Source organism: Chanodichthys erythropterus, chromosome 10 (assembly GCF_024489055.1).
Source record: "Chanodichthys erythropterus isolate Z2021 chromosome 10, ASM2448905v1, whole genome shotgun sequence".
Lineage (NCBI taxonomy): Eukaryota > Metazoa > Chordata > Actinopteri > Cypriniformes > Xenocyprididae > Chanodichthys > Chanodichthys erythropterus.
This window is the reverse complement of record NC_090230.1, coordinates 36,943,004-36,956,678: the sequence shown is the minus strand read 5'-3', so window position 1 is coordinate 36,956,678 and position 13,675 is coordinate 36,943,004. Positions and strand designations below refer to the sequence as shown.

General features: G+C 44.3%; 2 pseudogenes; both read right to left on the bottom strand.

The window, feature by feature from the left end:
- Nucleotides 1–597: 597 nt before the first annotated feature.
- On the bottom strand, nt 598–1,659 carry LOC137029500 (trace amine-associated receptor 13c-like; annotated as a pseudogene).
- Nucleotides 1,660–10,967: 9,308 nt separating this feature from the next.
- LOC137028317 (trace amine-associated receptor 13c-like) lies at nt 10,968–11,983 on the bottom strand (annotated as a pseudogene).
- Between the last annotated feature and the right edge of the window lie 1,692 nt (nt 11,984–13,675).

Genomic DNA, 13,675 nt, shown 5'->3' with positions numbered 1-13,675 from the left:
TTCGAAATGACGCGAAACTAGATTACATCATTCTCCTTAGGTGATGTTTAGTAGTTCCAGAATGGCATTAATTTATTCACATTACTTTTTATGAAACAACATACTGTAAACATTACATCAACTTGCTTGAAAAGTTACATTAATTCACATTTTCATTGTTAAACTCCACTGTTAATTCTTTTGTGTGTAGCTCTGACCTGGGTGAATTTAAAGTTACTCTGCTTCAGATGTTTTAACATTCTGAGTGTTATAAGCCAATTTTATCATTCACTTTGTGATGAACCACCATAATATGTTACATAACATAATATCTACCTTTATCATCTATTTCAGTAGATTTAAGATTTGTGATTCTTGCTTAATTTACTCAATAACCTAATGAAACAACTGAACATTGTCAGTTTTTTTTACTGTGTAAAAATAAATTTGCTTAATTGTTAAATTTGGACAAAACCTGCATTGCATCAGTGTGAGAATTATACAGCATATAGATACAAATAAATTACAAAGATAAACTGTTTATCTATCATTATGGCTTAATAACAATAATGGAGTTTATGTGAAATTGCTGTCAGAGTGACAGTTTTACTTATTTTATTACAATTGATGTTCTGTAAAGATATTGACCAGAGAGGATGCAGGCTGAAATATTTTCAGAGTTAGGATGTGTTTAACAGTCTTTTTAAACCAGGGATAAAATAAAGCATAGACCAGAGGATTCAGACCTGAGCTAACATACACAACCCATGTCAAAGAATATATGGCTGTGGAAGAGGTTACTGATACAAAACATATATAGTACGGAATCCAGCACAGCATATAAACTGTCACAATGATTCCTAATGTCAGAGCAGCTTTGCGCTCAGATTTTCTCCTCACTGAAACTTCCATTACACATTTACCACCCTTCATCAGAGAGTTTATAGCTTTCACTTGCTGATGTACTACATAAAAAATCCTCAAATATAAAGTTATGATCAGGGTACAAGGAAGAATAAAAGACAAGAACAGATCAGTGACTATCCAGGCAAAACCCATCGTAACAGAACACTCTCCATAGCACATGTCTGTTCTGAGTGAACTGTCAAAATATCTATTATTAATTGCAAAGGCAGTGTTATAAGCTGAGGAGCAAAACCAGTACAGACAGATGCTTATTGCAGTTTTAGTCATAGTTATTTTCTGTGGGTACAGTAAAGGGTGACACACAGCCACATAACGATCAACAGCAATTAAAACTAAATTACTGAGAGATGTTGAGCCGAGCACTCCAATGATTATCATAAACAGTCCACAGAAAGTGTCTCCAAAGTACCAACACATCTCAATCAGCCTGGTGGCCTCTATTGGCATGACAACAAGTCCAACAAGAAGGTCAACCAAAGCCAGAGAGAGAATGAGCAGGTTTGTTGGAGTGTGAAGCTTCTTGAAGTGAGAGATGGAGATGATCACCAGCAGGTTTAGAAACACAGTCCATGCTGACAGCAATGAAAAAAACACATACATGATATTGTATTCATGTCTGGAGCGTTTTCCCTTGATACATGATGAGTTGATGGCAGGAAAGCAGTACTGAGTCTCATGATCCTCTGTCTCATAGGCCATGAGTGAGTCTCCTCCTGTTAGGAGTTTGTTCTGCTCCACTTACTGTCCTTTCATTTATATAGTTTCTGAATAAGACTGACCAACCCAACTACCGCCCACTAAAATGTAAAATTATAATAAAAACAAAAGCACAATGTGCTAATTGGTAAGAGGTAGAATGTACTGCAGTAACACGCGCTTTCACCGCTATGAATTACATATAATTACACAAAAAAATAGCTAAATTATATTTTAGTCAGAATTATTGCACTTCATTTCTTTTATAGACCCTTTTACTGTTTGTACACAATGATGACGTAGCAACGTATGCGCACGCATTTTGGCAACGGAAGTGGTATTGTTCCCCATAGGTTCTAACGTGTTAGCAACTCCGAAAGTGATATTTATATCTACAGCTTCGCGAGCGGATTAAGCAACACAGACAGATAAAGTTATTTTAAAAAGTTGACTTTATCAAATGGTATCCGGCTATCAGATCCGTGTAGTCGAGTGGATAGAAGACGTTAGCAGATGGCCAAATACAGTGGCCAGATATATATACATAAACCAGGGCTCTCAAGTTTTACAGACAGGCAAGAATGACAAATATCCAACAAGATGACATGATTTTTAAAGTGACCAATAACATCGACAATGTAATACACTATAATTTATTTAGTGCTAATAAAATTATTAAGCCTATTTGGAGAGAAAGATGTTTAATGTGACAAAATGTCAGTCATCCTGTGATAACGAAAATATAACTACTACTGAGCAGGTTTTTAGTGAACAGGCTGTAAAACTGTTGACTGTTCAGACGCTCATGAAAAACTGATGCTGATTATCTGGGAAACATTCTCTAACAGCAGTCAAGTTGTCATTGTTTGTGTCAAACAAACTGTGAATTTGTTGTAACATTAAAATATGAGATCATGACTTACTCTGTGCTCAAAGTGATGCTCAGAGCTCCAGTGTTTTCCTCTGTGGGTGAACGAGGATGATGGTGAACAATTCCAGGATATGCTTTTTTTTCCATTGGTTGTTGCATTAAATCTTACCCAGATACAAAAGTGCTATTTTCTGATTGGCTACTGTGTAGCCTCTTTCTTTTTTTGATTGGCTGATAAGTGGCAGGCTACTCCAGGGGAGACGCGCTTGATTCCTGCCCGGCGCGGCGGCATATTAAATTATTTATATATGAAAAATAGTTTTTCTGCGTAAGGAATACAATGTGTGGCGGGAGTGCGTGACAAAAGACCGAAATGAGTGACTGTCATGCTCAGTGCATTACACTTGAGAGCCCTGAAAAACTTTCAGAGTTGCTAACACGTTAAAACCAATAGGCAACAACACCACTTCCGTTGCCAAAATGCGCGCGCAACTGTTTGATCACGTGGGCTGTAAAAGGGTCTATAGCCTGGATGCTAGCCGAACTTAGCCCCGCCCACAACATTTTGAGGTCGGCGAGTTCTGTCTGGACTCGATCCGTAGAGGAGTAATTATGCCCGAACAGAAACTGTTCGGACCAATCACATTTGTCAGGGCGATGATTGACAGATTATCACCAGAAACGTAATCAGCCACGTCATCAAAGAGCGCTTGGGTTGAATTAGTTTACAACAATAATGGTTGTTGTTGAAGTACTGAGATGTGTAGATTCCGCCATCGTGTCCGTTATAGAAGATATCGACAGCGCATTAATTGGCAAGTACTCCGTGTATACTTATTCTTTTTACAACACCGGCAAAGATTGTTTACGCTCATCTTCTACTAGTTCCAGCATGTGTGCAATTGAGTTCTGTTGACAACTATGCGTCGCTTAGCATACATCACTTACTCTGTAGCTCTGATTGGTTGTAGGTCTATCCAAATGAGGTCTTTCCTGGATCGGTTGAAATACGCCCCCATAATCAAAGCCCAATGGAGCAGTATCAGACTCATATTCGAACTAGAATTGAGTATGACCACGTCAGGCTATTTCTTTTATGCACTCCATTTGTTTGACGCACATGCTTGCTGCCTGGGCAGAACTTCAAAACTTTACCCAAGATTGCTGCTGGTAAAAAAAAAAAAAAAGTAAAACTTCATGGCAGATCAAAATCATGTTATGACAATAATTGCCAGTAGATGGCTGAAGTGTTCCATGCATCCACCAGCTGTGCAAGTTCCCTTTCAGTCGGTCACGTTCGACGTACGTCAGTAGTGACCGACGAATCGGGATATCGCTTAGAGAGCCCTATCAGCTTTGTGTAAACTAAAACAAGCCAATGGAATTGGCGTGCGATATTTGCATAATGCGCACCGCCCCCGACAGGTGTATATAAATAGGAAGCAGATGCAATCGCACTCTGTCTTTCGCTTCGGAGCCATTCAGTGGTGTCCTGTTTAAGAAGACTGTTTTGTGTGAACTAAACTGCCTCGAAGAGGATTCACAGCAAGCCGTGTGTGCCGGTGTAACGGTGCTACAGCAAGGTCGCGAGCTCCCGAGGATCCGAGCTATAGCTCTCAACTGCTGTTTTCACAGCACACGCCTAGAGTGAAAGTGTGTGTGTTGCGATTTGGGCCGGTTCCTCGGTGTGTCCAGGGAGTGGTGTACCTGGCACATCGCGTCACTCCCTGTGTGCTTCGGCACGAGCGAGTTGACTGTTTCCCCTTCTAAAAGAGCTTTACAGACGAACCCTGACAGTATGTCATTTCGTATGTGCGTTAATGGGTGCGGTCGTTCCCTGGTCCCTGCTGATGGGCACAATCGTTGCATCTCGTGTTTGGGCATTCTGCACGTTGAAGCAGCTTTTGTGGATGGTTCATGTTCCCATTGCGGGAACATGACTATCGCGGTGCTGAGGTCGAGACTCTCCTTCCTGAAGTGTCAGGAAGCGGGGGTCCCTTCCCCTATGCCCCGTTCGACCGTTTTTTCCGGCCCAGGCCAGAATGACGGTTCGGCGGTGTATAGGAAGGGTGACCTGAGGATTACGGTTAGGGCTCCCCCGCCGAGCGGAAACGCTCCTCGGGCCCCTGCCGCCTCATCAGCACTGCAACCCATCGTGCCACCGTTGGTTTCCGCTGGGCCCTCTACGGACTGTCCAGCCGTTACCTTTGGTGTGCCGGCGGCGGATCGGATGTCGATCGCTGCATCGGAAGGTGAGCCTGAGTCCTCGGGGGAGGAAGATTCGGACGCGCTGCCGCCCGGGACGGTAGCGTTGCCCGAGTCGGATCCCGAGCTCACGGCTGTGCTCTCCCGGGCCGTCTTGTGCGTCGGGCTTGAGTGGAACCCTCCACCCTGTATGGGGCTCGTACAGGGCCTGGTCCCTCGTCCGCCTTCACCTCCCTGGACGGCGGGGAAGCCAGGGGATACACGAGGATCCCGCCAGTCGAGCGGTCTGTTGCGATGCAGTTGTGTCCAACGGCCACTGGCTGGCGCGGTGAGCCGCGTCTCCCGTCCCAGGCCTGTGAATTCTCAGCCGGTCTGACTGAGAAAGCTTACAATGCCTGTGGGCAGGCTGCCTCTGCCCTGCACGCGATGGCCCTTTTGCAGGTCTATCAGGCAAAAGCGCTGTCGCAGATGCCCCAGGAAGGTCCTGACCAACAGCTGCTTGGGGAGCTGCGCGCTGCCACTGACCTTGCCCTCCGGGCAACAAAGGTGACAGCGCGTTCTGTTGGCCAGGCGATGTCTACTCTGGTAGTCCAGCAACGCCACCTCTGGCTGACCTTGGAAGACATGAGGGAGACCGACAAACATCAGTTCCTCGATTCCCCCGTGTCTCCGGTCGGCCTTTTCGGCGACGCGGTGGAGAGCTGTGCCCAACAGCCGCACAGAAGCCGAGGGCGCCCGCCTGCGTCTTCCTCCGCCCCTGTTCAGTCGGCAAAGCAGCAGCCTACACCAGCCAAACAGCAGGGTGCCGGTCGCGGACGTGGTGCCCAGCCCGTGTCCCCGTGGCACCGAGCTGCCGTCGCACCCTTGTCCGGTGGTCGGACCCTTCGTTCCTACGGGCCGGAGTACCCCTCGAACGAGTGTCCAGGCACGCTGTGGTCTCCACAGATGCCTCTGCCACGGGATGGGGGGCCACGTACAACGGGCATGCAGTGGCAGGTCTTTGGACGGGGCCTCAGCTGCATTGGCATATCAATTGCCTCGAGTTGCTAGCGGTTCGTCTTGCGCTGGCCCGCTTCAAGAAGCTGTTGTCAGGCAAGCACGTTCTAGTCCGCTCACACAGCACTGCGGCCGTTGCGTACATCAACCGTCAAGGTGGTCTACGCTTCCGTCGCATGTCGCAACTCGCCCGCCATCTCTTGTTGTGTAGTCAGAAGTATCTGAGGTCCCTTCGGCCACTCATGTCCCAGGTGTGCTCTACCGTGCAGCCTACGAGCTGTCACGGCAGCCTCCACTTGCGGGCAAGTGGCGGCTCCACCCCCAGGCGGTCCAGCTGATTTGGCAGCATTTTGGCGAGGCCCAAGTAGACCTGTTTGCCTCCCCAGAAACTGCCCTCTGCCAGTGGTTTTATTCCCTGACCGGCGGCACGCTCGGCACAGATGCCCTGGCACACAGCTGGCCCCCGGGTCTGCGCAAATATGCGTTTCCCCCAGTGAGCCTTCTCGCACAACTCCTGTGCAAGGTCAGGGAGGACGGGGAGCAGGTTCTGTTAGTGGCTCTGTACTGGCCCACTCAGACCTGGTTCTCAGACCTCATTCTCCTCGCGACAGCCCCTCCCTGGCCGATTCCTCTGAGGAAGGACCTCCTGACTCAGAGACGGGGCACCCTGTGGCACCCGCGTCCCGATCTATGGAACCTCCATGTGTGGTCCCTGGACGGGATGCGGAGGTTCTGAGTGATCTCCCGCAAGCGGTAGTAGACACCATCACTTCCGCTAGAGCTCCTTCCACTAGGAGTCTCTACGCGTTGAAGTGCAACCTGTTCGTCGAATGGTGCGCCTCTCGCCGAGAGGACCCCCGATCATGTTCGGTCAGATCCGTGCTTTCCTTCCTGCAAGAGGGATTGGAGCGAAGGCCTCCACCCTCAAGGTGTATGTTGCCGCTATCGCCGCACATCGCCACGCAGTTGAGGGTAAGTCCCTGGGGAAACACGATCTGATCGTCAGGTTCCTGAGGGGGGCCAGGAGACTGAATCCTCCTCGCCCTTCCTCCGTACCCTCTTGGGATCTGACCCTGGTTCTCACAGCTCTCCGGGGTCATTCCTTTGAACCTTTGCAATCAGTCGACCTGAAACTAATGTCTCTTAAGACGGTTCTTCTGGTTGCATTGGCTTCCCTGAAGAGGGTAGGGGATCTGCATGCATTTTCGGTCGACGAAACGTGCCTAGAATTCGGGCCCGGTGTTTCTCACGTCATCCTGAGACCCCGGCCTGGATACGTGCCCAAGGTTCCTACCACTCCCTTCAGAGATCAGGTAGTGAACCTGCAAGCGCTGCCCTCGGAGGAGGCAGACCCAGCCCTAGCTTTGCTCTGTCCCGTCCGCGCTCTGCGTTTACGTGGATGGAACGCGAAGCTTCAGGACCTCAGATCAGCTCTTTATCTGTTACGGAGGTCAGCAGAAGGGAAAGGCTGTCTCCAAGCAGAGGATGGCCCACTGGATAGTGGATGCCATCACCTTGGTGTACGAATCCCAGGGCGTGCCTTGCCCGCTCGGGTTGAGAGCCCACTCCACCAGAGGGGTGGCCTCTTCCTGGGCGCTGGCTCATGGTGCCTCGCTGACCGATATCTGTAGAGCTGCGGGCTGGGCGACACCAGACACGTTCGCTAGGTTTTATAGCCTACGTGTAGAGCCGGTATCCTCACGTGTACTCGCATCCACTAGTCGGTAGACGTGTTGTACCCACTCTAAGTGTCGGCTTGCAATGCCATTCCCGCCACTGGCCGGATACGTGCATACTTTCACTCCAGTCGTGTTCCCCGCCTGGCGAACCCTGTTGAGTTCCTCCGCCTCCCCCTTCGGCTCGGACATTGCGGAGTGTCTGATGCCAGGCCTACATCCGTCGCTGACGCTGTCTGTTGGCTGGGGCCCATATGTCGTGACCCCTCTACGTGAGCGGTCCCATATGTGTAATTTTCCACAGTTTAAAACTCCCTACGGGCCGAGTCCGTGTCTTTCCCTTAGCAGAGCCAGCTCTGCTGTCACCTGTCAGATGAGTCTCCCCCTACCAGGTGGAGCCATCCCAGGGACTCCATATGCGTACTGCCCCCCGGGCCAGTCCATATGTGTATTTCCCACGTAAACTCCTCCCCCATTGGGTAGGTAGCAGTCTCTGCAGCGTCCCTTACGGGTTCGCTTCCCCAGTGTGTCTAGTTTACTTAGTGGGTATTGGTTAGACAGCAGTAGACTCTCTCGGTGTAAGTAGTCGGTCACTACTGACGTACGTCGAACGTGACCGACTGAAAGGGAACGTCTCGGTTACGTATGTAACCCTCGTTCCCTGAAGGAGGGAACGGAGACGTACGTCCCGTCGCCACAGTTTCTGTACCCTCGCTGTAGCGCGGACACCAGTTGTCTCCTCAGCGAAAAACAGAATGCGATTGCATCTGCTTCCTATTTATATACACCTGTCGGGGGCGGTGCGCATTATGCAAATATCGCACGCCAATTAAATTGGCTTGTTTTAGTTTACACGAAGCTGATAGGGCTCTCTAAGCGATATCCCGATTCGTCGGTCACTACTGACGTACGTCTCCATTCCCTCCTTCAGGGAACGAGGGTTACATACGTAACCGAGACGATTTCTATATTTCTGCTTTGAAAATAACATTTGTACATTTATTAGACATTACCTAACTATTGTTTGTCAAAGTTTGGTATATTTTTTAAAGCATACTTTTTCCAGTAATGTTCACAATCATATACTACAATTCAATTCACCCTCTGTCTGTTTAAGAGTTTGTGTGTTGTGAATCTTTTGCACTCTGGATGTTTTGTATTCTCACCAGGTCCCTTCTGGCCAAATGAGTTCCGCAATCATGGGTCATATCTACAGAGCCCCACACATGACACACAAGAAAAAAAATTAAATCGTGCACACGATTTACTATTTTATTCCCTTGATTTACTAAATTGTGAGCACGATACAGGTTAGTACTGCATTGTCACGAAAGTCTTTTATTCTGACTTCACTCAGACTTGAGTGTTTGGGAGTGGAAAAATGTTCCCAAGTTCAACTGAGTCCAAGGATTTGGTGAAATACACTCAGGACAGAATTGTCACTGGCCAGATCGGGTCAGTACTGCATTGTCACAAAAGTCTATCATTCGAATGTGTTTTTAAGTCTTGACTGTTATACAATCAATTTGATACTTGCAAGCTGTCTAAAAAGAGTTTCTGTGCACACACGCTCACAGAAATCGCCTATCAGTGAGCGCAAATGCTGAATTAAGTTCTCTTTCACATCTTGTGCTTCTACACACAAAAATGTCAAAGTGCCCGTCACGTATACACAGTCAGTTATGTCTTCCTAACTCTGTTACACATAAACAGTTGGGAGAAATTCGGATGTGTCTATATATATGATCGGTGCATTATATCTTAAAGTGACAGCAGCCTAATAAACCTTCTGTTGTTTGTGTACTTAATGGTACTCAAACAACAAAGGTAAAAGAGAGAATAATTCACTGCTCTTGAATAAGTAAATTTGGAAATATACATTAATTATATGCAAGTGTGGCTTGTTGATATATAGGCAGGCAGGGCAAAGCCCTACCAAAATATTAATCAGCATGAAAACATAAATCCATACAATAAATTTCCAGTGATGCAATTTGTTAATCATAAATGCATTAAAAAATAAAACAGTTTTGAGTTGGCCCTAAGTTGTGGAAATTACATTTGTTTCCATGAAAATTACATTAAATTGCACAATACATGCCATTGTAAAGATTGTAGGTCTGTCCACGCCCCTGTCCCCTTATGCATTTTCGGCTTTTCAGGTCCCAAGCTACCTTGATTACCATCCCCTGCCTTGAATTCATAAATTTATATTTATGTCAAGTCCCGCCCGATTTTTTTTACATTCAAAACGTTGTTTCAAGCAGAAATATGCCACAATACAGAAATCATATCATCCATAACTTCTATATTATTATTATTATTATTATTGTTGTTGTTGTTGTTGTTATTTTTAATCAGATTGTTACTTTGATAATGTAGCAGCACAAATCATGAAAGGTGAACTGAAAGTTCTTATGAACTGTAAAAAAAAAATATTTTTTTGAACTTAAATAAAAGCAAATATTATTGGAATAAACGTCACATTTATCTAAATGTGTTATTGTTCAAATATGTGCATAAAAAATTAATGGAAATGCCAAAGTAATATTTACTTCAGTTTTTGTCATCATTAATTTCTATCTACAGATTGAGGACAGTGAGGATAATTTGAATTAAACTGATTATTCAGTAGTTGTATTCAGAGTTTAGAAATACTATATAACATTGTATTGCATACCACCTACAATACAATAATTAACTTTCCAGTACAGTATGTATAGCAGTTTTTTTGTTTTTTTCTTCAGAGTAAAAGTGAATGGCAAGATTTGTTTTAATCTTATTTATTAGTTGAATCATTAATTAATGTTAACAATTCAAAACTTGAATAAAAAAACAATTTATTTGTAAAATGTTGTATGCAATATTCAGATGTTTCATTAAACTTATTATTAAACCTACACAAATACATTTCTAATTTATGCCAAAAAATAATTGTATACAACAATACAGAGAAACACATTCCAATAGAACAAACGAATCAAACAAAAAAGTAAATGTTTCAGCTGACAACTGATTTAGCAAGATTGGACATGTTCCTGGATCAACATCCCTGTGAACAAATCATTTACAACTGTATGGTGAAGTGAATCAACTTATTTGACACATAATAATAATAATTCATTAATGAATCTTTGATTCAAATAACTGTTTTATTGGGAAAAAAAGCATGTATTATTTTTATTATTTAATATTACTTTTCTGGAGGGCCTTGGTTTAGGTTTATTAACAAACAATTAATCTGTCCTTTCATCAGAAGTTGCATTGGAGTGCTGTTTTGATCATTTTTTGAATCTTTTTTTCTTGTGGCTGAAATATAAAATGGCACATTAGAGTACATCTTATGAAAAAAATGCAGCTCATTTGTTACCATTCTTTCATGTAATGTTTTTTTTTTTTTTTTCTCTCTGTACCAAGCACATCTACATCAGCACAGCTGTTGAAAGAGAGACCACAAGGTGTCCGTATACATTGTTAAAAATGAACCACAATTAAATTTAAATTTACAGTTCTTACCAACATAAAATGGAACATGTAATATTATCAGAAGGTGCAGCTTGAAAGTGAGCTTTACCATTTTGAAAGCTGAAACACAAACACATTGTGAAATGCAGCACTCATGAATGATCATTTGCAAAAACATCCACCAAAGATGATGCTGACTGAAATATCTTAAGTGATAGGATGTGTTTAAATGACCTCCTAAACCAAGGGTAAAATAAAGCATAGATAAGAGGATTCAGGCCTGAGTTAATATAGTAGACCCATGTTAGAAAATTCATAATTACAGAAGACATTACTGCATTTCTTGTTAGATAAAAAATATAGAGAGGTAACCAACAGAGAATATGAATTGCCACAATGATTCCTAATGTCAGAGCAGCTTTGCCCTCAGATTTCCTCCTCACTGAACCTTCCATTACACTTTTACCACCCTTCATCAGAGAGTTTATAATTGTCACTTGCTGATGTACAACATAAAATATCCTCAAATATAAAGTTATGATAAGGATACAAGGAAGCAACAAGGACATGAACAGATCAGTTACTGTCCATGTAAAACTCATCATGAAATAACACTCTCCATAACATGCATCTGTTTTGTGTGATGTGTCAAAACGTCCGTTGCTGCTTGACAGGGCAGTGGTATAACCTGAAGAGCAAATCCAACAAAGACAGATTGTCATTATGGTTTTAGTTGTGGTTATTTTCTGTGGGTACTGTAAAGGGTGACACACAGCCACATAACGATCAATTGCAACTAAAACTAAATTACTGAGAGATGCTGAGAGAACCACCCCCAATATTGCCATAAACAGTCCACAAAAAGTGTCTCCAAAGTACCAGCATGTCTCAATCAGCTTTATGGCATCCACAGGCATCACAATAAGTCCAATAAGCAGGTCAACCACAGCCAGAGAGAGAATAATCAGGTTTGTTGGAGTGTGAAGCTTCTTGAAGTGAGAGATGGAGATGATCACCAGCAGGTTCACAAACACAGTCCATGCTGACAGCAATAAAAAAAACACATACATGATATTGTATTCATGTCTGGAGCGTTTTCCCTTGATACATGATGAGTTGATGTTAGGAAAGCAGTATTGAGTCTCATGATTCTCTGTCTCATAGGCCATGAGTGAAGCTCCTCCTGTTAGGAGTTTGTTCTGCTCTCCTTACTGTCCTTTCATTTATACAGTGTCTGGATCAGACTGACCAACCTAACTACCGCCCACTCTGATGCTGCACAATGACATAACATTTTTTTCTTTTAATAGCTGCTTGGCAGTGAAATTATTTGTGGAACAAGCACAATCCACAGTACAATGTACAATATCCTTATATGCTCTATAAAGTTACTGATCAATTTGCATTTAACCCAGTTTGGTTTGATGTCACTGTGATCCAGGCCAGTGCTTGCTTCAGTTAAGCAGTTTGACTTGACTTTTTTAGTGTTGGTTTTTCTCTGTCTGCTTTAGCTGTTTGTTATGGCAAGAAAGGCAAAAGAAAATGTGTTTAGCTGTTGCTGTTTGATTATAAGAATACAGTTGTGGCTTTATTCACTGATCTAATGACTGAGATTTATATGAAAAAAAAAAAAATGTGATTAACTTTGGGCTGGATCTTTTCACACACACACACACACACACACACACACACCGGGCAGCCAATGCTGCAGTGCCCGGGGAGCAGTTGGGGGTACGGTGCCTTGCTCGAGGTCTCACCTCAATCGTGGTATTGAGGGTGGTGAGAGCGCTGGATATTCACTCCCCTCACCGACAGTCCCTGCCGGACCTGAGACTCGAACCCATGACCTTTGAGTCCGACTCTCTATCCATTAGCCCACGACTGCCCCCAGTAATGTCTTTTATCTTCAGTTGATTTCATCGAAGGCTGTGTCATAATTCTTGTTGTTCCTCTGTCCTTCAGTGATTCTGCTCGTTATCACCTAATTATCTCATTAACTCCAGCATGTTTCTGTGTTACATTTAACAGCCTGTAGTGTGCACACTGAGCAGGGTTCGTTTCATCTGGGCTAACCCATGTGCCCCAGTTAGAAAAACCCAGGTGACACCCATCTGGGGCCCACATAGCTGTGCTGGCTGGGTAGGACTCATTTACGGTATTACCAACAGCAAATGTGCCACATTATTGTTAAACAGATAGAACAACAGATGTTGTGTCAAAGCCACTGGAAAGCCTGCAACTTTAGCCAAAAAAGCATAACGGCTAATGCTCCGGCTCTGGCGGTACGCAGGGAAGGAGTTTTGAACAGCGGGCACTGATGTCACTGCCATGCTTACACAAGGTGATTAAGTTAGCCGTTACACTTTCTCCAATGGTAAGAGATACAGACCCTCTCATCTCCCTATAATATACAATCTCTGGTTAAACTGCATCCACTCACAGAAAGGGGCGTGTCTAGAGGGGTGGCACCGGCCCCCCTGGAATATGATTGGGCTCGAAAATGGGCTACTAGTACTTTCTGTTCTTGGCGCGCTGTGGTGTGACCGACTGCTGTAGCGATTCTGTTCAAAGCAGAGAGCAGGTGAACCGGTCATCTCTTCCGCTATACTAGTTAGGCTACAACATGAAATAAACATGAATGAACATCTGAAGATATGTTGAAAGATACAGTACAACTTACTGAAATCAGTATCATGTCACATGTGTCTATCAATCAGTGTCAATTACCTCAGAAAGCTGTTCAATGTCCAAAAACTCATTAGTCAGCTACAAAAATGAACTTAGAGAAGAGCACTTTGCTAAATATATGCACAATATAGGCTATTCATATTCATTGTATCTGTACTTAACATACTTTTTG